Raw genomic sequence first — 24,772 nt, forward strand, 5'->3', positions numbered from 1 at the left:
AATCATATACTTTTTTTCATGCAACCAAAAACTCCTAATTTGAAGAAAATAGTAGATGTTTGTTTGGAAAATATGCCATTCTGATTTAAATAAGATTTTCAGATGATTAAACAGCACCCAAACTTAATTATAATAAGTTCTGAAGAAACTCTAAAATGTATTTCATATTCTATACACATATTCTGAACACAATTTAGTTTTATGTTGTTTCAGGGTAATTTTTAATATTAATTATTCTATGTATTATAATAGTTTAAGACTCTTATGAGGTATCCAACAAAATAGGACTCAGCTTGTCAATTCCTTCAGACTCCTCTTTATACAGTTAGTTTTTTCTTCTTTCCTTACTGCTACTCTGTCCTTTGCTATTATCTCTACTGTAAGTTTTATTTCTTATTTATCCCTATTACAAATTTGCTGTCACAGCTTGTTCCTTCATTTGAATTAACTGTAACTCACAGAAGAACTCAAGTTCCCAAAGAAGTAAGATTACCAAACATAATATGTAAAATTAATTTTTTGCCTAAAAAGAAAAGTGATGATACCTTCTTAGCTAGGCAGTAAAGTGCACAGGTTTTTGTGATAGCTATTTTGATTATGTTTGCTAGTGTTTTGCTTCTAAAATCAAAATATTCTGGAAAGTAAGAAGTGCTAAACTTTCCTCGAAAAGAGAATACAACACAGTATTATCTTTTTAACTAAAAGTTAACAGACAAAAAAATAAGTGTATACTTGAATCTCCTCAATATTCCTTAAGAAGATAACGTAAACATATTTTGAAGAAAACGTGTCGCTCTACAATTTCTGGACTGTGTACCACTAACCCCTGCTGAACAAAAAACTTTAAAAACAAAATGGCTCAACCCACCTACTGTATTTTGTCATAGACACTGCACTCCCATATGTAATGAGCAACCCCGTTTTTGTGCACATTATACATGGGATTGTTATGCCCATTATTATTCCCACCTATAATGCGCATCTTTATTTATTTCTCCCTCGAAAATCTGGGCAAAAAAGTACACATTATACCAGGCAAAATGTGGTACAAATAGAAAAAAAAATTGGAGTGGAAAGAATTACAGTTTTTAAGATTGCAGCATGACTAAGAAATTTTTTTATTATATATAAATGAGGGGGGACCCAAAAACCCCAGAATTACCTTCTAGACAGTGGGACCCCGTTAGTACAGGCTTCCCCCACTAAGTGAATGTTCTAGGAACCCATCTGTATCAGCGTACCAGCTGGTGCTGTTGTTAGAGGCTGTGTTCAGCTTCAGTTAATTTTTTTGAAGACTCTTTCAATGCATCTGCCTATTTCTTGAAACACACCTGCCCACACCACACTGAGTGTTCAGCAGTTTCTCACCAAAAATGGCATGACTCCTATGTCCCACCCTCATCCCAAGGAACTTTTTTTGTTTCCCCAGATAGGGACACATTTTGCCATGTGGAAGAGATGAAACAAAAAACCGCAGAAGCATTAAAAGGCATCAAAATTGATGAGCTCAAAAACTGTGTACTGCATCAAATAGAGAGTACTTTGAAGGTGACTGAAGTTTAAATATGTAAGAATACATGACTTTTTATAAATAAGCTCAGGGTTTTTTGTATCCTCCTTTGTATACAGAGTATCATATTTAATGATAAAGAAAAAATCTGGACACTAAATACCAATTAAAGCAAGGTATTACCAAGAGGTATTACCTCTTTTATATGCTTTTAGAAGCACGGCCTCAAATAATTAAAAAAGTGAAAAAAATATAAATTATCTAATTCTCTCCTCAATTTTCTCTTGATTCACAGATATATGTACCATACGTCTGTGTGTTCATACCTTTACTCCTCGTTTATGGCTGCTATAACATTGGGAAAAGGTAAAAGACTAAAGAAAAAATGGAACATGTATTAGCATGCTTCTTGCTTATAATAGGAGGAGTAACAAGAAGACCCCAAAAGTAATTATTCAAACATGACAGTTTATTTCATGCTCTGCAGCAAAACTGAATGGGCGAAAAGCTAGAAGGTGGCCCTCCTCCATGAAGGCATACAAGAGATGAAAGGGCCTACTGCCTCTAACGGGGAGCTTCCCTGGTTCCCCTGAACATTGTCTCCACTCTAGACAGAGGATAAAATCTCGGAGGATCCCTCATATGAGGTTTTCATAGCACAATTATTTCTGTTTTCTCCATTAGTTAGAACTCAGTCATGTGACCGTACCTAATGCCAGAGAGGCCAAGAAAGAGTCCAGTTGTAGGTTCATGAAGAAAAGGAAACTGGATTTTGGGTGATCAGCTCTTTACCATACTCTTCTAGGTAACTTCTTAACAATGGGATTCTTTACCAAGTATTTCTCCAAAATATAATGATGATGATGACCTTCACAACTGCACAGCACTATTTAACAAAATACTTCAACATATTTTAATAAAAAGTTTTGTCATTTACTTCTCAACTTTGTATAGTAAATGGAATAAGCAGTAGCCCCATGAGTTGATGAAAATGAGTTTCAAAGATACTATATAATTAACAAAAGGTTCTACAGCCCAAGTGAATTAATTGGGAAATAACTGCAGGTCTTCTAACTAAAATTCAAATTTTTCATTATTTCAAACAGCCTATTATTCAAACATTTACTGAGCACCTACTGCATGCCCAGAATTATGCCCAGGATACAAAAATGAGATCTGATTCCTACCCTCAAAGAACTTTATAGTTTTTTTAGAACAAACAGAGCACATTATAGAAAACAGTTTTCATCAACCAAAGATCTGCATTTGGGGATTTCCCCAATGGTGTACAAAAGTCCCAACTTAGAAAATAATTGTATTACAATAGTTCATTTTGAAGTTAACTATGAACTTAAATTTCTGGGAACTTACCCTCTGCATCTCTTCTCTACTTAGTTCCGAACACAGTACCTAAGATGAAACCTGAATGGTAGTAACAGTGAAGCAAAGGAGTCTATAAACTGAAGGATCCCTTTGTTGTTGTTTATCTAAATTATTCTACTCTCTAATTCCCAGTTATGAATACATTTAAAATAACCTTCAGTGAATTTATTGGAAATAGAAAAATTAATATTCCTCAGTGAGAGTTCAAAAGGAAAGTTTCTTATACAACTTTGGAGGGTGTATTGAATACTCCAGAAAAATTACTATCAAACTATATCCCACGAAAAGTAGCAATACTGAATATTCTAACCACAGAAATAGGAAAATGTGAATTAAAAACAACAAAATACCTAATATGTCAATTATATCTCAGAAGATGCCATTTTCATTTACTATATTGATAAAGATTAAAAAATAAACACCCTTGTGAGCTAAGGCTCACTGAGATAACAACTTTTATATGCTGCTCCTAGGAATATAAACGCTATAACTTTTCTAGGAGGTAATTTGACATCACTAAGAACCTTAAAAACCATTCATCCCATTTATCCCAAAAATTCTACTTCTGAGAAATTATTTCAAGGAAATAATCTGAAATGATAAATATTTATGTGTAAATACATACAATAAAGTATTATTTATAACATTAAAAATAGAAAGTATTAGGGAAATAAGTACATGAATTATGGTAATTTTATATTATGACTATTACAGCTCCTGTAATAATCATATTACAGTATGACTATTGTACTGTAGCAATACAGCTACTAAAATGGTTCCTTTTAATAATTTAGAGTTCTTAGACTAAAATACTAAATTAAAAATTGATATCAGTGCAGTCCCAACACAAGGAAAAATACTAGGAATAACCAGATAGAAACATAATGGAACGTTATCAGTAGGTGCAAAAACATCATAAACTTTTTTACATTATTAATTTTCTGTTCAATTTTACTTCAATGAGCATGAATACTTTTCCAAGAAGAAAAAAGAAAAATGAAAATGGAATTATATTTATCAATGCACTAACTTCTCCGTCTGTGAAATATTAGTCATTTTCATTGTATTTTCTAAATTCTCTATAAAAGTTGATATAAGATTTAAATATTAATTAAGCCTATGTACATAGGTTTTCAATAATGTTAAGTAAAAAAAATGATACATATAAAAGTAACAGCTATGTAAAATACAAATTTGAACATAAGATCAGGGATTACATGTAAGAGCAGAAATAGTGGTAGCTGATGGATAAAAGGAATATTTTCATTTTTCAAAATGTTAATTTAGTGGCAATGCTACCTTTTGATAACTTTAGAAAAATATTGCTTCTCAGAAAAATAATAATCTCATACACTTAAAGAAACTACACATACAAAAGTGACTTCGAGGAACTTTATAAGGAAGTCACATAATAAGAGCTATTCTTCTAGTAACCAATCAGAAGAAATTAACGTGTGTTTGCTGTCTCAGGTAATATCTGGTTCAGTGTTACTACTAACACACTACTTCTACACTGTCCCTCTTATTTTTATTTCAACACTCACAAAGATCATAAACAAGGCCAGATACACATACTGGCAAATAAATTATTTGGTAGCAAGTCCTTCTGTTACACATAGTACAGCTGCTTTTGAAATCTAGCCTACTTCACAGCACAAGATTAATACCAAGACTACTAAGAAGAATCTTAAAATTTTTAAGCAAAATATAAAACCGAATTGTATTAAAAATAAGTTCTCTTTTTCAATAAATAATGCAATTTAGGGTATAATATACTCTATTTCTTCTTTCTACCCTTTTCGCTTTTTCACACATTTCACTTTTCAGTGAAAAAAATCAGTGTTCAGAATATTCTTGGTATCACTATTGCATTCCATGTTCTCTTAAGGATAAGTAAATAGCCAGCACCTAGGTGCCATTTTAATCAGGTAATTTTCAGAACCTCTGTGAAATATCTTTAGGATCCCATGGACCACATGTTTACGTGTTCTTTAGCTAAGTAATAGAGAGGAATCATACTGAGGAAAATTCAATTATCTGTCATAGAAAAGGTCTGAAAATAACTAATGACAGTTATCACTGGGTAGTCATACTATAGGTAATTCATTTCATTTATATTACTTTAAAATTTCTCAATAAACATGATAAATTTGATTAAAAATATATGACTTCCCCCACCACTGCAGACAATTAAACAAAAAATAATTTAAAAAAATTAAAAATAAAAATAGAAACATATGACTCTTTAATATATAAATAACCTTCTCACTTGGCAACTTCCCTCCTAGGAATTTAACCTCAATTCTTCCTTCCTAAAAAAATTAAAAATGCAAAGAGTAACATACGCAACAATTATTCACTACAGTACTGGCCCATGTGGCTCAGCTGGTTGGAGCAGCACCCTGTAAACCAAAAAGGCCACGGATTCGATTCCCAGTCAGGGAACATACCTAGGTTTCAGGTTTGAACCCTGGTAGGAGTGGGAGGCAACCAATTGATGTTTCTCTCACATCAGTGTTTATTTTTCTCTGTCTCTGTCTCTGTTTCTGTCTCTGTTGCTTTCTGGAATCAATACATATAGTCTTAGGTGAGGATTAAAAAAGTTATTCACTGCAAATTATTTACTCTAAGTCAACATTATCAACTATATAGTGTTCAATAATAAGAATAATTACTAAGTAAAATAAGATTCATCTGTAAGGTAGAACACTGTAACTATTAAAAATGTTTCATAAAGTTACATATAATAAGCAAAATGCTCATGTTATATGTGAAAAAAGAGATGGAATTTATATAAGTGGATCTACCATGTGATCACATCCATGGAAAAATGCATTAAAAAGATGACTAGATTCAGAAAGATAGCGGCCAAGTAGCTGGAAACTGAGTCCACTTGCTCTTGCTGCCAACTTGGATACTTGGCTCACCTTCCAAAAAATAAACTGAGCATTCAACAGAATCTTAGCTGAGAAGAAGTTTGGACACTAAGGAGTACAGAAGATGCTTCACAATGGGCGAAAAGGAGATTTATAGGTTAAAGGGGAAATACTCCATGCATGGTGCCTGCAGCTGCAGAGAGCCTGCTCGGAAATCACAGCTTTGCAGCTCCCTCCCTTCCCACAGAACCCCCAGACTCCAGCTGGGCATGACTTAGATACACAAAGTTGGGGGATACAGGCTACACACATGCACAGCAAGCAGTACACCCACAGCTGCAGCAGCAAATGACAACTGGGACAATTCCAGAGCGACAGGGATTCTATCTTTACCTAGGTCGGGCAAAGGAGGTAGACCACACCAGCTGTGACTGTGAGAAACTCTTGGCTTTTCAGAGAGGTGATGTGTACGGAAAGCTGGACAGTGACTCAGTGCTGCGGTGGGAGTGCCTGGAGACACTTTTTAAAAGGGGAGCTGAGGCTTGCTGGCCAGGGCCCCTGCAGCATCTGCCTTGCCAGCAAAAGTAAAGGACTTAGGACGTGGTTTGCTCCCACTGAGTGCAGCTGGGCAGAGATCAGAAAAGCGGACATCAAGGGGATTTCTAGCCCACTGAACCTCCCCAGCACAACTGGCAGGGTGGAGGCTGTGCAGAGTGGAGTTCAAGACACTGTCCATTTAGTAATTGATTAGTTTAACTAAGGTGGAAAATACAAAGCAACCAAAATGGAAAGACAAAGAAGCAAACCCTCAATGAATGAAAAAGTGATTTTTCCAGAGGAACTAGATGAAATAGAGGCAAGCACTTTATCAGATAAGAGAATTTAGAGTAATAATTAAGGATACTCAACAGCATGAAAAAAGACATAGAAACCATAAAAAAGGACCAGTGAGAAATAAAAAAGGCAATACCTGAAACAAATAATTCACTGGAGGGAATAAACAGTAGTTTAGATGAAGATGAGGACAGGATGAGTGTTTTGGAAAACAAGGTAGATAAAACCACCCAGGCAGAGCAGCAAAAGGAAAAAAATTTTTAAAAATGAGGAGAGCTAAGACACGTTTTGGACAACTTGAAGCAGAATAATATCCACATCATAGGAAAACCAGAAGGAGAAAAGAGTGAGCAAGGGTTGGGGAACCTATTTGAAGAAATAGCTTCTAGTGAAGGAAAAAGTCATACAAGTCTTAGAGTTTAGAGAGTCCCAAACAAGTTGAACCTAAAGAGGTTTATGATGAGACATATCATAATTAAAATGACGAGGTTTAAAGACAAAGAGAGAATCCTAAAAGCCACAAGAGAAAAGCAGGGATTTATGGACAAGGGAGCACCAATTAGATTGGCATCTGACTACTCAACAAAAATTTTAAGGAGTGGTGTGAAATCCTTAAGGTGATGAAAAGCAAGGACCTACAACCAAGGCTACATCACCCTGCAAGGCTATCATTTAAAACTGAAAGAGAAATAAGGAGCTTCCCAGACAAGAAAAACCTAAAGGAGTTTGTTAACACCAAACCAGTACTACAATAAGTGTTCAAGGGCTTGCTTTAAGAAGTGAAAAAAAGCAGAGGAAAAACAGTCTAACATTAAAATGGCACTACATACACATCTATGAATAATCACCTTAAATATAGATGGCTTAAATGCACTGAACAAAAGACAGAGGGTAGCTGAATGTATAAGGAAATAAGACCTATATATATGCTGCCACCAAGGCAGCCATCTGAGATAGAAAGATACACACAGACTAAAAGTAAAGCAATGGAAAAAGATATTTCACACAACTGGAAAAGAGAAAAAAGCTGGGGTAGCACTACTTTTATCCAACAAAGTAGGCTTCACAACCAAGGCTACAGTAAGAGACAAACAAGGACACTATCAGGGGTATCCAACCCACGGCCCACAGGCTGCATACAACCCAGGATGGCTATGAATGTGGTCCAACACAAAATCATAAATTTACTTAAAACTTTTTTTATTCATCAGTTTTCATTAGTGTTTGTATATTTAATGTGTGGCCCAGGACAACTCTTCTTCCAGTGAGGGCCAGAGACGCCAAAAGGTTCAACACCACTGCACTATATAATGACAAAGGGAAAAATCCAAGAGGATATATAGCCCTAGTAAACCTTACACATCCAACATAGGAGCACCTAAATATGTAAAGCAAATATTGATGGACATAAAGGGAGAGACGGACAGAAATACAGTCATAGTTGGGGATTTTAACACCCATTGACTTCACTGGATAGATCTTCCTGGCAGAAAATCAACAAGGAGACAGCAGCCTTAAATGACACACTAGCTCAAATGGATTTAATTGATATTTTCAGAGCATTAAACCCCAAAGCAGCGGACTTTTCAAGTGCACATGGAACATTTTCTAGGGTAGACCACATGTTAGGACACAAAGCAAGTCTCAATAAATTTAAGAAGACTGAAATCATATCAAGCATTTTCTGTGACCACAATACTATGAAAATACTAAGCACTCACAAGAACACTGAAAAACACACAAAGACATCAAAGCTAAACAATATGTTATTAAACAATGAATGTGTCAACAATGAGATCAAGGAAGAAATCAAAAGATAGCTTGGAAAAAGTGAAAATGAGGACACAATTGCAAAATCGTGGGTCTTTGGGACGGCAATCCTAAGAGGGAAATTTATAGCATTACAGGCCTATCCAAACAAACAAAAAAGCTCAAATAAACTCCACACTTAAAGGAACTTGAAAAGTAACAACGAACAAAGCCAAAATTGAGTAGGATGAAGGAAATAACAAAGATCAGGGCAGAAATAAACAAAATAGAATCTAAAAAAAAAAGATACAAAACATCAGTGAATCCAAGAGCTGGTTCTTTGAAAAGGTAAACAAGATTGACAAACCTTTAACCAAACTAATCAAGAAAAAAAGAGAGGACCCAAATAAATAAAACCAGAAACAAAGAGAAATAACAACTGACACCAAAAAAAATACAAAGAAAATATAATGAACAATTATATGCCAACAAACTGGACAACCTAGATGAAATTGGTAAATTCCTTGAAACATACAACCCTCCAAAAATAAATCAGAAAGAATTAGAGAATCTGAACAGACAGATTACACCTAATGAAACTGAAACACTAATCAAAAACTCCCAACAAAAAAAAAGCCTTGGGCCAGACGGCTTCACAGGGGATCTTTACCAAACATTCTGAGAAGTAACACCTCTCCTTCTCAAACTATTTCATAAAATCAAGAGGAGGCAAGACCCCCAAATTCATTTTATGAGGTCAGTATTATCCTAAATTCAAAACCAGACAAAGACACTACAAAGAAAGAAAACTATAGACCAATATCCCTGATGAACATAGATGCTTAAATCCTCAAGAAAATATTACCAACCCAAATACAGCAACACATCAAAAAGATCATACACCATGACCAAGCGGAATTTATTCCAGGAATGAAAGGTTGGTACAATGTTTGCAAATCAATGTGATCCACCATAAACAAAATGAAGGATAAAAACCACATGATAGTATCAAAAACCACATGAAGGATAAAAACCACATGATAGTATCAGAACTAGATGCAGAAAGAGCTTTTGATAAAATTCAGCACCCATTTATGATAAAAACTCTATGCAAAGTGGGAATAGAGGAAACATACCTAAACATAATAAAGGCCATGTATGACAAACCCACTGTCTACATCGTACTTATGGGCAAAAACTACACCCACTCTATAGAGAATGGATCCTTCTGGCAATGGCAAATGTAGCCCAGCCCAATTGGAAAAATGACAGGTGCAAATCAGCACACAGGAAGCCAAACCCACAAATCAGCTTTCCTGTGGGAAACCAGGCCTACACTATACCTAGGCTGCTTTGAGGCTTGCTCTTGCTAAAACTCCCTCACCCTGAGTTGAAGCAGAAAATGCTTACTGAATGTCTTTAAAGTAACTTCCTGAAGTCTGTGCTAATTCTCCCAAGGACAGAGTATAACCAGACCAATCACTCTTATCATTCCCTTGCACTTGCAACAATTTTTTCTTGTTAATCTGTAAGAAGTAATCAGTAACATCCTTTCCTTTATAATCTGTAAAAAGTAATCACCTAAAGCAAACCTGAGCATAATGAATGAAAGCCTTCTTTGATGTACACTATTAGAAAGCAATAAAAGCCTGTCCAGGCAAGGGTTGAGGCACTCTCTCTCTCTCAGAGAGTGGCCATGCCATCCCTTTTTCTCCACAGGACTTCTGTAGTCCATGTGAATTTGTTCGTTGCATCCACAACATACGGACCCCACTGGACAGAGTCCACATCAGCACTCCCCTTAAGACTGGAAACAAGAAAGGGATGTCCACTTTCACGTTTCTTATTCAACATAGTACAGGAAGTCCTAGCCACAGCAATCAGACAAGAAGAAACAAAAGGCATCCGAATTGGAAAGGAGGAAGTAAAACTGTCTTTATTTGCAGATGACATAATACTACTATACATAGAGAACTCCAAAGATTCCACCAAGAGACTACTAGAACTCATAAATGAATTCAGCAAAGTAGAATAAAAAATTAATATCCAGAAATCAGATGTATTTTTATATTCCAATAACAAAATAACAGAAAAGGAAATTAAGAAAACAATCCCATTCACAATTGCTTCAAAATGAACCAAATACCTACGAATGAACCTAATCATGGATGTAAAAGACCCATACTTGGCAAATTATAAGACAATGAAAGAAACTGAAGAAGACACAAGTAAGTGAAAGCACATACCGTGTTTATGGACAGGAAGAATTAACATCATAAGATGGCCATACTACCCAAAAACAATGTACAGATTCAACTCAATTTCTATCAAGATTCCAATGATGCATTTCGCAGAACTAGAACAAATATTTTAGAAACTTATATGGGACCACAAAGGTCCCAAATAGCAACAGATATCCTGAGAAAGAAGAACAAACTTGGAGGAATCATGCTACCTAACGCCAAACTATATTATAAGGCCACAGTAATCAAAATTGCCTAGTACTGGCATAAGAACAGACACATAGACCAATGGAACAGAATAGAAAGCCAAGAAATAAACCCACACCTTTATAGTAAATTAATATTTGACAGAAGAAGCAAACACATACAATGGGCTAAAGATAGTTTATTCAATAGACGGTGTGGGGAAAATTGAACAGATACATGTAGAAAAATGAAACTAGACCACCTTCTTGCACCACACACAAGAATAAATTCACAATAGATCAAAGATTTAAATATTAGATCAGAAACCATAAAAATCCTAGGAAAAAACACAGGCAGCCAAAAACTGGACATTGCTCAAGCAATGTTTTATCAGATATATCTCCCCAGGCAAAGGAAACAAAAGAAAAATAAATAAATGTGACTATAGTAAAACTAAGATGTTTTTACACAGTGAAGGTAATCATCAACAAAATAAAAAGACAATCCACAGAATGGGAGAGCACACTCACTGATACATTCAATCAAGGTTAGACATCCAAAATTTACAAAGTACTTATAAAACTCAACACCAAAAAACAAACAATTCAATTAAAAAATAGGCAAAGGACCTGAACAGACACTTCTCCAAAGAGAACATACAAATTGCAAATAGACATATGAAAAGAAGCTCAAAGACACTAATCATCAGAGAAATGCAAATCAAAACCACAATGATATACCATTTCACATCTATGAGAAAGGCTATCGTCAATAAATCAACAAGTGCTGGTGAGGATGTGGAAAAAGGTGGAATCCTTTTGTACTGTTGGTTAGTGCAGCCACTGTGGAAAGCAGTATGGAGATACCTCAAAAAATTAAAAATTGATCTGCCTTGACCCAGTGATGCCACTTCTTAGAATATAGCTGAAGGAACCCAAAGCACTAATTTGAAAGAACACAAACATCCCTATATTCATTGCAGCTTTATTTACAATAGCCAAGATACAGAAGAAGCCCAAGAGTCCATCCATAGATGAGTGGACAGAACAACTATGGGATATTTATACACTGGAATTATACTCAGCCATAAAGAAGAAAATTTTACCCTTTGTAACAGTATGAATGGATCTGGAGAACATCATGCTAAGTGAAATAAGCCAGAGAAAGACAAATACTATACAATTCCACTCATGGGTGGAACGTAATGAACAAACTGAACTAACACACAAAACAGAGACAGACTCATAAATGGAGACCAGATGGCAGTTTGTAGGGGTGTGGGAGAAGTTAGGGGGCAGAGGAATTGAGTAAAAAGAAAAAAGGACTCAGGGACATGGACAACAGTGTGGTGATTGCTGGGGAGAGGCATGTATAAAGGGACTAAATGATAATGGAAAAAAATAAAATAAAGATTAAATTAAAAATAAAAAATGAAAAAAGGGGAGAAAAGAGAGTAAAACAGGTATAGAAAATAATGGCAATGAGTAAGTACCTAATGATAATAACCTTAAATGTAAATGGATTAAATGCCTCAATCAAAAATCACAGGGTAGCCGAATGGATTAAAAAACATGACCTGCATATATGCTGTCTACAAGAGACCAACATTAGAACAAAAGATCTACAAAGGTTGAAAGTGAAGGGATGGAAAAAAATATTCCAGGCAAACAGACATGAAAAGAAAGCTGGGGTAGCAATGCTTATATCATACAAAACAAACTTCAAAACAAAAGCCATAAAAAGGGACAAAGAAGGTCACTACACAATACTTTTAAAAAATATATATTTTATTGCTTATGCCATTACAGTTGTCCTATTCTCCCCCTTCACTCCCTTCCACCCTGCACACCACCCCCCACCATTACCCCCCTTTAGTTTATGTCCATGTGTCTCAAGTTCTTTAGATTCCATATTTCCCCTACTATTCTTGCCCTGCCCCCTATCTATTTTCTACCTGCTGTCTATGCTACTTATTCTCTGTACCTTCTCCCCCCTTCTCCTCCTCCTACTCCCCTGTTGCTAACCCTCCATGTGATCTCCATTTCTATGGTTTGGCTCCTGATCTAGCTGTCCTCTTAGTTTGCTTTTGTTTTAGGTGTGGTTGTTAATAACTGTGAGTTTGCTGTCCTTTCACTGTTCATATTTTTATCTTCTTTTTCTTAGATAAGTCCCTTTAACATTTCATATAATAAGGGCTTGGTGATGATGAACTCCTTGAATTTGACCTTATCTGAGAAGCACTTTATCTGCCCTTCCATTCCAAATGAAAGCTTTGCTGGATACAGCCATCTTGGATGTAGGTCTCTGGATTTCATGACTTGGAATCCTTCTTTCCAGCCCCTTCTTGCCTGTAAGGTCTCTTTTGAGAAATCCGCTGACAGTCTGATGGGTACTCCTTTGTAGGTGACTGTCCCCTTATCCCTTGCTGCTTCTAGGATTCTCTCCTTCATTTTAGTCTTGGCTAATGTAATTATGATGTGCCTTGGTGTGTTCCTTCTTGGGTCCAACTTCTTTGGGACTCTCTGAGCTTCCTGGATTTCCTGGAAGTCTATTTCCTTTGCCAGACTGGGGAAGTTCTCCTTTATTATTTGTTCAAATAAGTTTTCCACTCGTGGCTGTTTCTTTCCCCCTTCTGGTACCCCTATAATCCGGATGTTGGAACGTTTAAAGATGTCCTGGAGGTTCCTAAGCCTCTCCTCATTTTTTTGAATTCTCATTTCTTCATTCCTTTCTGGTGGGATGTTTTGTTCTTCCTTCTGGTCCATTCCATTGATTTGAGTCCCAGTTTCCTTTCCATCACTATTGGTTTCCTGTGCATCTCCCTTCATTTCAATTAGTTTAGCCTTCATTTGTTCCTCTAATTTGTGACTAAAATCAACCATTTCTGTGAGCATCCTGATCACCAGTATTTTGAACTATGCATCTGATAGGTTGGCTATCTCTTGGTTGCTTAGAATTGTTGGCTCTGGGGCTTTGAGCTGTTCTTGAGCCATAATGTTTTGGTTTGTTCACACCTGTTATATATGAGGAGTGGAGCCTTAGGTGTTCACCAGGGCGGGTCAACCCAGTCTCTGGGTTGTGATGCTGTACGTGCAGGCAAGGTCAGAGAAGGGCAACGGCTTTTGTTCTGCTCTCTCTCGGATTTTGATCCTCTCTGCTGCTTCCCGCAAGCAAACTGGGCCCCCCTGGTGCCAGCTCCTGGGTGTGTGGGCCTGTGCACCCTCCAGGACCCTGTGGGTCTCTCCAACAAACTCTGTGAGCCTGGGAGCTTCTCCCAGCACCTCGACCCTAAAAGTTTTTCCAATTGGCACTTTTAGGCTTTAATTGCCGTTGCTGGGGCCCTAGTCTGAGTGGTCTGTCTCACTGCTCACTCCTTCACCTGGTTTATCTGAATGCAAATATGTGACAGTGGTCAACTAGCCGCCTTGCACCCCCACGGGGTCCGCCCGTTGCCACCCCATACCTGGGATCTGCCAACCTCTACCTGCCCGCCTGGGTCAGTCTGGCCGATTTTTCCTGCGAGACCCCGCTCCGCCAGCCACTGGCTCCACCCCTCTTACTGGTCTGGCTGAACAGTTCATTCTTGTGAACTGTTCGGCACAGTTCAATTTTCCGTGTTTTGGTTGCATTTTTGTTACTAAAACTTTGATGTCTTTAAACTTGGTTGTGTGAGGAGGCGCAGTGTTTCCACCTATTCCTCCATCTTGGCCGGAAGTCTCACTACATAATACTTAAGGAAAGAGTCCAACAGGAGGTTATAACCCTTGTAAACATATATACACCCAACATAGGAGCACATAAATATATAAAGAAAATCTTGGAGGACTTCAAGAAATATATAGACAACAACACAGTCATCATAGGAGAATTTAACAGCCCATTGTCAACAATGGATAGATGTACCAAAGAATCAACAAGGACATTGTGGGAGCCTTCATCAAATTGACTTCACTGATATATACAGAACCTTCCAGCCCAAAATATACATTCTTTTCAAATGCACATGGAACATTTTCAAAGATAGACCATATGGTAGGACACAAAACAAGCCTCAACAAATTCAAGACAATTGAAATCATATAAAGCAGGTGCTCAGATTACAATGGAGTGAAACTAGAAAGCAACCCAAAGGAAAAAAACTCAAAAACATTCAAATACATGGAGAGTAACTAACATGTTATTAAATAAGGAATGGGTCAACAATGAGATCAAGAAAGAAATCAAAAAGTATCTGGAAACAAATGAAAATCAACCCCCAACAACCCAAAACCTATGGGACACAGCAAAGACAGTACTAAACCTATGGGACACAGCAAAGGCAGTACTGAGAGGGAAGTTCACAGCAATGCAGGCCTAACCAAAGAAGACAGAAATATCTCACATAAATAACCTAACTCTACATCTACAAGAACTAGAGGGACAACAACAAACAAAGCCCAGAGCAATTAGAAGGAAGGAAGCAATCCAGATCAGGGCAGAATTCAATGACACAAACTAAAAGAACAATCCAAAGGATCAATAAATCCAGGAGCTGGTTCTTAGAAAAGATACACAAAACTGGCAAACCTTTAACCAGACTCATCAAGAAAAAAAGAGGTCCCAAATAAATAAAATCAGAAGTGAAAGAATTAATAACTGATACTAATGAGATATAAAGGATGGTAAGAAATTACTATGAACAACTATATACCAAGAAATTGCACAACCTGAGTGAAGTGGACGAATTTCTAGAAACACACAATCTTCAAAAACTGAATCAAGAAGAAGCAGAATGCCTGAATAGACCATAACAAGTTAAATTGAGGCAGTAATGAAAAAACTCCCAGCATACAAAAGCCCTGGACCAGATGGCTTCACAGGTGAATTTTTGCCAAACATTCAAGGAAGAACTAACTCTGGTTTCTCTCCCTCTCTTTTTCCCTTCCCCTCTTTCTGAAAGTCAATAAATGTCCTTGGGTGAGAATTTTAAGAATAAGTTAAATAAAGTAAAATAATACTGGACAATTATAGCTAGCAAATTAGCAACCACTACTGCCTGAAATAGTTTAACAGTCTAAATACTATTATTCTTTTCCCATTATGCTAATTTTATAATTAGCATAATTCACAAACCAATACTACAAAGCTTTTATGAAGTATTATATTAAGAAGCTGGATTTCACGATCACCTGCCTTCCCTTTTGTGTGCAAAATTGACACAAATATCTAACATGAGAAAACAAAGTGTCAGTATGAGCCCCACTTAAACAGTGCTTAGATACTGTATTGCCTAAATTCACCTAATAAATAATAGCTAACTTAATTAAATCTTGCTACTAATACTGGTAAGAGCTGATGAGAAAAAAATGTTATGAATTGATGGGTTTGGAATTCAACCACATAACAATATATAGTTCAACAGTTCTGTAGCAGCTCTCTGTAAAATGCAATTTGTTTGATTTTGGGGTACTGTTCTGCAAGGCAACAGGTGGTCTGTCAGATGCCTGGTCAGAGCAGTGTCTGGGTTTCCACAGGCAGTAGATCGATGTTTCTCTCTCACATCCATGTTTTTCTCCCTTTCTTTCTCCCTCCCATCCCTTCTCTTAAAAAATTAATTTGAAAATATAAATAAATAAAATATTTAAAAATGCTAGGATCAGATTAAGTAATCTCATTAGTCACATTATTTATCATTACAATCTAAATTGTTAACACAAAAATTTGTTAACAATTAATGAATTGTTACCAATTTCCTCCTTTGAGAGGAAAACCTGTGACTTTGGTCCTGATGCTAAAAAAATATGTCTTATGTGAGTACTTCAGGATCAGTAGGGAGTGGGAAAGCAAGGATGACCCAATGACATGGACCCTTTCTTTTTGGAACTGGATTCCTTAACGAAAACAAAGGAAAAACGAAGTTAAGCAAAACTTCTAAGAAAAAGAGCTACGAAAATTAATTACTCAAGTTGTCAAAAGCCCTTAATCTTACACCACCATTCTGAAAAATAAAAAGGTCCTAAATTATTCCACATCCAGGGACATCCACACTAACATGGGGAAAAAATGAAAAGGATGAAAACTGGAAACAAGCAAACTGAAAAAGGATGCAATTCCAGAACTACAATAAGGCAGAGCACAGCACGTCAAAAACACTTGATTTTATTCTAAAGAATGCTTTTGTTTCTACCATTTTTCTAAAGAGTTTAATCTGCACGTCTAAAAGTAGAGACCCTGAGGAGAGCAGCTTGATGCAGTGGGAGAAAAGGGGGGGGGGGCGAGTAGGAAAGAACACACTTGTGAGAAAATACGTGCGGTGCATTACATTGTGCAGTGGATTGGGGACGTTGATTTCACCGTCGGGAAGCAGTTGCGGGTTTTATGATCACAGTAAAGTGTAATCTGCTGCAGGTCAAGGAACGCATTATTCGCAGCCAGAAGGCACACCTGGTTAAGGGACAACCCAGGATAATAAAGACCACCCCATAAACCGTGCAAATGCAGAGAAGACCAATTCAACCAGTTCCATTGTCTAGAGTGTTAGATGAAAATACCTTAGGCACCAGATCAAACTGGCCTGACAGCAAATCAGACACCGTGGGGCAAAAGGAAGGTGAGAAGATGGGTAGTGGCCGTCTGGCAATTATCGGCAACGGGGATCCCGCGGAGCCATCGGGGCGCCGAGATCACAAGGAACATGCGACGCCGGGTCTCTGGAGTCCGAGCAAGGGCTGTCCACACCAAAGAGACCTCGCCAGCCCACGAGCACCAAGACTTCCCCTCCCACCCTACTCCCAGTCGGAAGGACGCAAAACTTGGGCTCACCGGCGGAGGCCAGAGACCAGGCATCATTAAGGTTAGAGGCTCTGGACAAAATTCCGAGTGGCCACCAGAGAGGCGTAGGGAAAGCAAAGTACCAACTGGTCGGGCTTCCCGTCGCACGACACTGGGGTCCAAGCCCCGGATCCCCTCGGCGCTCACCGATCCCCTGCACCGCCTTGGTCCTCACGTCCCAGGCCCTCTCGCCTCAGCTGGCGACCCGACCTCTCGGGTCTCCCCAAGCTCCAGCTGCAAGCGCCTCTTTCGGTAAACACTTCCCCTCCCGAACCCTCGCCTAGGACACTCCAGACGAGCCCTGGGCCACACCTCCGTCTTGGTGAGGCGGCGCCGCCCCACCTTCACCGCTGGGAAGTTGCCCTTGCCCAGTGTGCCCTCCAGTCGTAGAACCTCACCGGAACTCGCCAGCTCTGCAAGTGCCTCGGGCCATCCGCCATGACCCTGCTGGAACCCGCTGCTAAACTCCGAAGACTGGAGATCCGACGACTGCCGCTGGGCTAGCTGGGCTAGCTCCTCTGCTCCGTCTGTCCCACCCCGCAGGGCCCAACCAAGCGCGCGAGCGGCAGCTGACGTTCTCCGACGTCACTGGGCCGCTTTTGGGGGTGGGGGCGGGACCGGGGCCCCAGATTGGTCACCAGGGCGATGGGAGCAGCGGGAGAGAGGCTGGAAGTCGAGACTGACAGGACCTGGACGCGCGTTCCTTCCGGGCTCTGACTCTCTTGGCCCTGCCTACCGACTGGCCGCTGCCAGCGGCACGGGTACCCCCCTGGCCGGACCAGTTCCTTGTCTTCCCAGCCTAAGGCAAAGAGAAAGCCCTTTAGGGCCAAGCCGAGGGCGTTGCGTTGACTGGGACTCGGCCAGCAGTCTCGTTCCCTAAAGCCGGCGTTTCCCGCCCACCCCCGGACCTTCCAGCCAAAACCGCTCACGTGTGACCACAGGGTGTCATAAATTTGGCAAGGTCAGAGAGCTGTGGCCCAGCAACTCATGGCTCACAAGCTCCTTTCTTTGTATCCTTTTCCCATTTTGTTTCTATATAAATCCCCCCACAGTTCGATGTCTGAGTAAACATTCTGACAGCAGCACAGTCGCTTACAGATTAACAGAAGGTCAGCATTGAGAGGACCTTAGAGATCGCTTACGCAGAGGTGTGTAACCTCAGCTGGACCTGGAAGCCTCAACCCCCCTAAAATGTATGCAAACTTTACTTTCTTGAGTTTGTCTCTGGGGATTTGGCACTATAGTTTTTAGAAGATTCCCAAACGTGTTGGTGATCCCGAAAAGGTTAAGAAATACGTACTTATCTATTCTAATATCTTTTCCCATGAGGAACCAAAACCAAACCCCAGGGAGTGAAGGGAATTGCTAAGGTCACTCAGGAAATGCTAGAGTTAGGACTGCACATCACAAGTCTCCGGAGGAAATGGTTACAGTGTTATTCTAATATTTTGACTATATTAATGTGCCCCCAGATCTTGGTTTCTAAATGCCACTCTCCACCAAACAGAATCAAATTCTTTGGAGAAATGGCTGATTCCAGGGAAAAGAGCGGGAAAATATTAAATGCCCTTGAAATATCTTGTGCAATAAAACAAGATTTTTAAAGGATGAGGATATGTGGAAAGGAATTAAGACAGGGGAATATAAAGTACAGCATAGGAAACACGGCCAATAATATTGTAATTGTGTATGGTGCCAATTGGGTACTGGGAATATCAGAGGGGATACTGTGTAAAATATATAATTGTCTAATTACTATGTTGTCCACCTAAAACTAATGCAAAATAATATCAAATGTAAGTTAATTGAAAAAATTTACAAACATAAACATATATAACCCTAGGGGGAAAATACTAAAGCTAATAATAAACTAATTACTTCTGGGAATAAAAGGAAATAGGAACTAGCTTGCATGTAATTCAACTTACTAATGTGGGACAATTTGAACATCATGAATGAATAATGATAGGAATGAAGTATAACATTTTTTAAAAAGAATCTACTGCATAGTTATTCTTAAAATTTTAAATATAAAGGGAAAATGACAATTCTTGACTGGAATGTGAAGTAACACACATAGAAGCAATTAAATTAGGAACCTCACCATTTTGCAACCATTATAGTAATAATTGACTCAGAATTATCAATAGATGTTAAAATCACTGAGTGAACATTTGCTGGGGAACTGGATATTTATGCAATCACAAAGTATTCTCAGATTTTTTTATTCACTTCAAAAGGATAAACATAGTACCTTTATGATGAAGTCTAACAGGCATCACCTTAACAAAATGGTCAAAGTTAATGTCACCAGTTATGGCATAAAATGACATAATGTACTTTCTGATGTGAAATACTGAGGATACAGTATCTCTTCTGTAGTATTCCCCCCAAAAAATGCATACTGTGAATTTAATCACAAAGGAATGATCAGAAAAATGCAAACTGAGAAACATTCTACTCCACCACTGGCCTGTACTCTTAAAACAATGTCAGTGTCATGAAAGACAAAGAAAGGCTGAGGAACAGTTCTAGATTTAAGTGTTTAAGGAGACATACCACTAATGGCAATATGGGACCCTAGATTGGGAAAAACATGTTATAAATGAATATTTTTAGGAGAATTATTGACATTTACATATGGCTTTTATACTAAATAATAGTATTATTTAAGTGTCAAGCTTCTTGAGTTTCATAACTGTGCTGTGGTTATTAAGAGATACACAAGTATTTAGGGATAAAATATTTTAATATGTGTAACTTACTCTCAAATGGTTTAGCAAAGATAGATGAGGCAAATGTGGCAAAATGTTAAATTGATAAATCTAGGTAAAAGGTATATGATAGTTCATTGTATTAGTCTTGCATCTTTTCTATAGTTTTAGCTTTTTAAATGAGATAATATATGTATGCATTTTTATTTTATTTTTGTTATTTTGTTTTATTTTTTGTGTAATATCTACTGGCTCTTGAGCCCTCCATGCCCTTCATTCACCCAAGCAATACCTTATTCTACCGTGAGTTATATTATTTGCAAAAGTCAGAAGGGAAGTGGGGGTAGGCTTTAAGACTGATGATATTTCTAGATTGATGATAGTGTATTAGGGTTCATCTAAGTAAACCAGGAAGAACTCATCTATGTACCCCAGTTTTTAAAAAAAAGTGTTCACATATACATTATGCCTGTTAGATTAATGTGTTTTTAGTTGCTCTGGGGATTCCTTTGAACTCTGAGGAAAGCTGCTTACTTAAGAACCAGAAAATACACATAGAGTCCCACTAGACTTACCAAACCCCTTCTTTGAAGTATGCCTTTTGGACAGAAATGAAGACTTATATCTAACTGATTATTGTTATCAAATAATCAGGCTAACTACCTACTTGCACAATCTGGGAGTGAGATTTGATTTGGGGCCAGAATGAAGAGATCACAGGGAAGACCAAAATGTTTTGGCGAACTAGAGTTATGAGGGTGCTGAGTGTCTAGAGGTTATGAAAGAAAGGCCAGAGACTGGGGAGAGGTAGTAGGGTCTATGCCATAAATGAACCCCGCCTACTTGGAAATGCAGCGAGTGGGTGTGCCACTGAGCGGTACGGTGGGTTGTAAATGTGGACTGTTAAGAGTATTGCAACCTTGGAATCCATGAATCAATCCAAAAGATCTACTTCTCCCTTTTTAATTTCAACCCTGGTATGTCCCTTATGTGCTTTTGCTTTAATTAAATATTAGCTGAATACATTTTAACAGTTATTAGTATTATCCAACTCTTGCTTTTCTCTGCTCTTCCTGTTTTTCCTCTTCTTTCCTCTTTCTCTCTCCCTAGACATAAACACACACACCACCACCACCACCACTATCCTCACTACCCTACCTCGGGAAAAAGAATAGAAGATATGAGGAGAAGGAGAAGAAAAGAGAGTCATACAGTCCCGTCTTTTTTGTCTCTGGTTTTATTTGGTATCACTGATGTAGAGTGCTGCAGTCACCAGATTTCCTATTGCTTGACTTTTAAAATCCAGTCCCAGCCAAGGCTATGAGTATAACACTGTTTGCCACTGAGTAGATTTAAAAAATATTAAAATCACACTTCAAAAGGCAAAAGGGTAAACACGTAGAAATAATTAAGAAGATTATAAGAGACTGAAATAAGAATTAATTTTATAGCATAGTTAAAATAAAATGAACTTAGAACAAAAACATGGAATGAGGAGAAGTAATGAAAGAACCATTTGAAACATGAGGAAAGCAAACATCATGGCTCATGTGCTATATACACACTTTGCTGAAGCAGAAAGTCCATGAATTTAAAAACCAACGTATGCACCATATGTTTACTTGATCATGAACAAGTTGTACACTTTTACATTTTTATCATTTCAAGACTAAAGGAAAGTAAATACACGAGGCTTAGACCTGGATTTAGATTTAGTTCAGACTAAGTACTGGTGAACTCTTTATTAGGTGACTTTGCTTAGGAAAAAAGATTACAAAGCTAGAATGAATACTTTGCTTTTTATATTACAAAGGGCTGAAAGTGCATGAGAAAATCCAAATCACTGACTCATGTCAGTTACAAGTGCTTCTTCATATTACTAAATGCATACACTAATCTATCAAGTTGATGATCACATGTGTACCACTGTGTTTAAGATACTATTATGGAAATAAACTAGAGCATTGAGGTAATTTAAAGGAAACTTTCTTTAGTTCTTATAAAGAATGGGTAACCATGCTCTGGTTTTAATCTTTTTATGTTTAGTTTGAGCTGTGATGGATCTTCTTTAAATGAAGAAAGTGTGACCCTCTCTAAAATTTGAAAATAATTTTAAAATATTTTAATCTTCTCCCAGATGACAGATTTTTCTTAGGATCTTAAATTTGAAAGGGAGCTTAGTATGATATGAGTTCATCTTCCCATCTGTTACAGTAATCTCTAGACATTTGACAGATGGCATCAAACCTTGTTTTACTGCTCCATGCTTCATTACAGGTAGTATATGTGAGGCAGTTCATATCAATAGAAAATGATTCCTCATACTCATTTCACAAGTGCTTCTCTTTTGACTCCTGACCATAGGTTTGGTTATTTTCCCTGGTGCAAGATATTACAAATAATAGACACACCCCTACTGTCATATTCTTTCTTCAGATTTCCAGGTACAACATTCCCAGACTCACTCTCAAGCTGACTATATTTCTAGTTCTCTACCCTTTCCTTTTGTGCATCTCTGGTCTTTGGTTTGTCTGGTTGTTGGTTTGTCAGTAAAATATTTGGTCCCCAAACTGAATGCAGTAGCCCAGATGTAGTATAAGCAGTGCCAATTACTGCTTATGTTGACCAGTCCCTCCTTTGATTCAGGCCAACTAAAACCCCTGAGTCTTTCAAAATAACAATCATTGTTATAATTTTCCTAGGAAATTGACTTTTTAAAAATATAAATGGAAATTCTGATAGTTAAAATGTCATTTTGTTGGTTTTGCTCATTGTTCCAGATAATAGAATCATTTGGATTCTTCACTCTGCCATCTATCATATGAACTAATCTATAGTTCTGTGAGCCGTCCACAGATTCCACCAGCACACCTTCTGCATCTTTATTGCAGTCATTATTTTTTGTATCTCCTCTCCTAGTATAAGTGTGTGCCTCATATTAGGTTCATGACTAGATTTGTAAACCGGTAAATAAGGCAAAGCCGGAGGCAGATTTTAAAGCTTGCCATTAGACATCTTCAAGGTTGAATTCCAATAATATATTGGTCAACATTCATTTAATTTGATTTGTTTTTTCATATAACTGTGAATTCCAGGAAGATTCTAGTCTATGCTGCAGAGATAAGATTTTAAAATGGTTCTCAACATTCTAATACTGATGTTCTGGTATAAGCTACTTGACACTTGGTTAGTTTCCCTTAGGTCATTACTGGAGTGTTCCCTAATTCCCCCAACCCCACTAGGTCATGAACTTCTTTGGATCAGATGTTAGTCATTTTTGAAATTTATAAATTTTTTACCAGCATTCAAAATGCAGTTTTGTTTGATATTTTTTGTACTTATGTGGTAACTGCCTTGGTAGCCACCAGGGATGCAAACAGGAATAGGACACAGACCCTCTCCTTGAGAATTGAAGGGGTAGAGTGGGAACTCTGAAGTCTGACTGCTTAGGTGAAAGCTGTGGCTATACCACTGTGTCAAGCACAGCATTCGGCACTAGCGATATAGATGTGAACAAGACACACCCTATCTTCTAGCAAAGGAAAAAAGAGACAAATGTGCAGCCAAATATTGTAGGTACTGTGTTAGAGATATGATACAATTTTCATATTAAAGCTCTGACGGACTCATTTTCTTAAAAGCAGCCTTTTTGTTACAAAATCATAGTTGTTGTGAAAAGTGTAGAAAAATCAGTGTAATTGAAAAAATTACCCACAATTTTATGGTCTAAGGTGATGACAGTTAACATGTTGTATGTATCCTTCCTTTTTCAAAAATTGGATTATTCTTTATTTCCTTTTTTATCCTCACCTGAGGGTATGCTTATTGGTTTTGAGAAAGAGAGAGACAGAGACAGAGGAAGGTGGGGCAGGGGAGAAATATCGATATGAGAGAGAAACATCAGTCAGTTGCCTCCTGTACACTCTCCAACAGGAACTGAACCTGAAACCTAGGTACGTGCCCTGACCAGGGATCAAACCTGCAGTCCTCTGGTGTACATGCTGCTGCTCCAACCAACTGAGACACCTGGTCACAGCTCAAGATAGCTTTGATTTCTAGTTTCATATGACTGTGGCTATAAAACAGAGTTGGTGTGGTTTTAGTCTTCCTAAATTTGCTGAGACTTGCTTTGTGGCCTAACATATTTTCTATCCTAGAAAATGTTCTGTTTATGCTTGAGAAGAATGGCTATTTTGTTCTTCTTGGATAGAATGTTCTACGCATACCTCTTAGTTCTCTGTGGTCTATAACATTGTTCAAATAATCTGTTTACTTATTGATTTTCTGTCTGGATGATCTATCCATTGTTCAATGTTGGATATTGAAGTCCACAATTATTACTCTATTGCTGGTTATAGCTCCTGTTAGTTCTGTTAGTATTTGCTTTATATGTTTTGATGCTCTGATGTTGTATGCATGAATATTTACAATTTAAATATCTTCTTGATGGATTGATACCGTTATCGC

At 37.8% G+C, this 24,772-nt stretch overlaps 1 protein-coding gene across 2 annotated transcripts in view; it reads right to left on the reverse strand.

Moving 5' to 3' along the window:
• Positions 1-18,134, reverse strand: part of DCUN1D5 (defective in cullin neddylation 1 domain containing 5) — a 72,635-nt gene extending 54,501 nt beyond the window's left edge. Inside the window, exon 1 of one of the 2 annotated variants that reach the window (XM_037029717.1) lies at positions 17,990-18,134. The gene's annotated coding sequence lies outside the window, so the exon portion shown is untranslated. The remainder of the gene's footprint in view (positions 1-17,989) is intronic. The other variant, XM_037029719.1, reaches the window with a different exon arrangement.
• Positions 18,135-24,772: the final 6,638 nt, after the last annotated feature.

Source organism: Sturnira hondurensis, unplaced genomic scaffold, assembly GCF_014824575.4.
Source record: "Sturnira hondurensis isolate 20B ecotype Veracruz unplaced genomic scaffold, ASM1482457v3 Scaffold0020489, whole genome shotgun sequence".
In the NCBI taxonomy this organism is placed as follows: Eukaryota; Metazoa; Chordata; class Mammalia; order Chiroptera; family Phyllostomidae; genus Sturnira; species Sturnira hondurensis.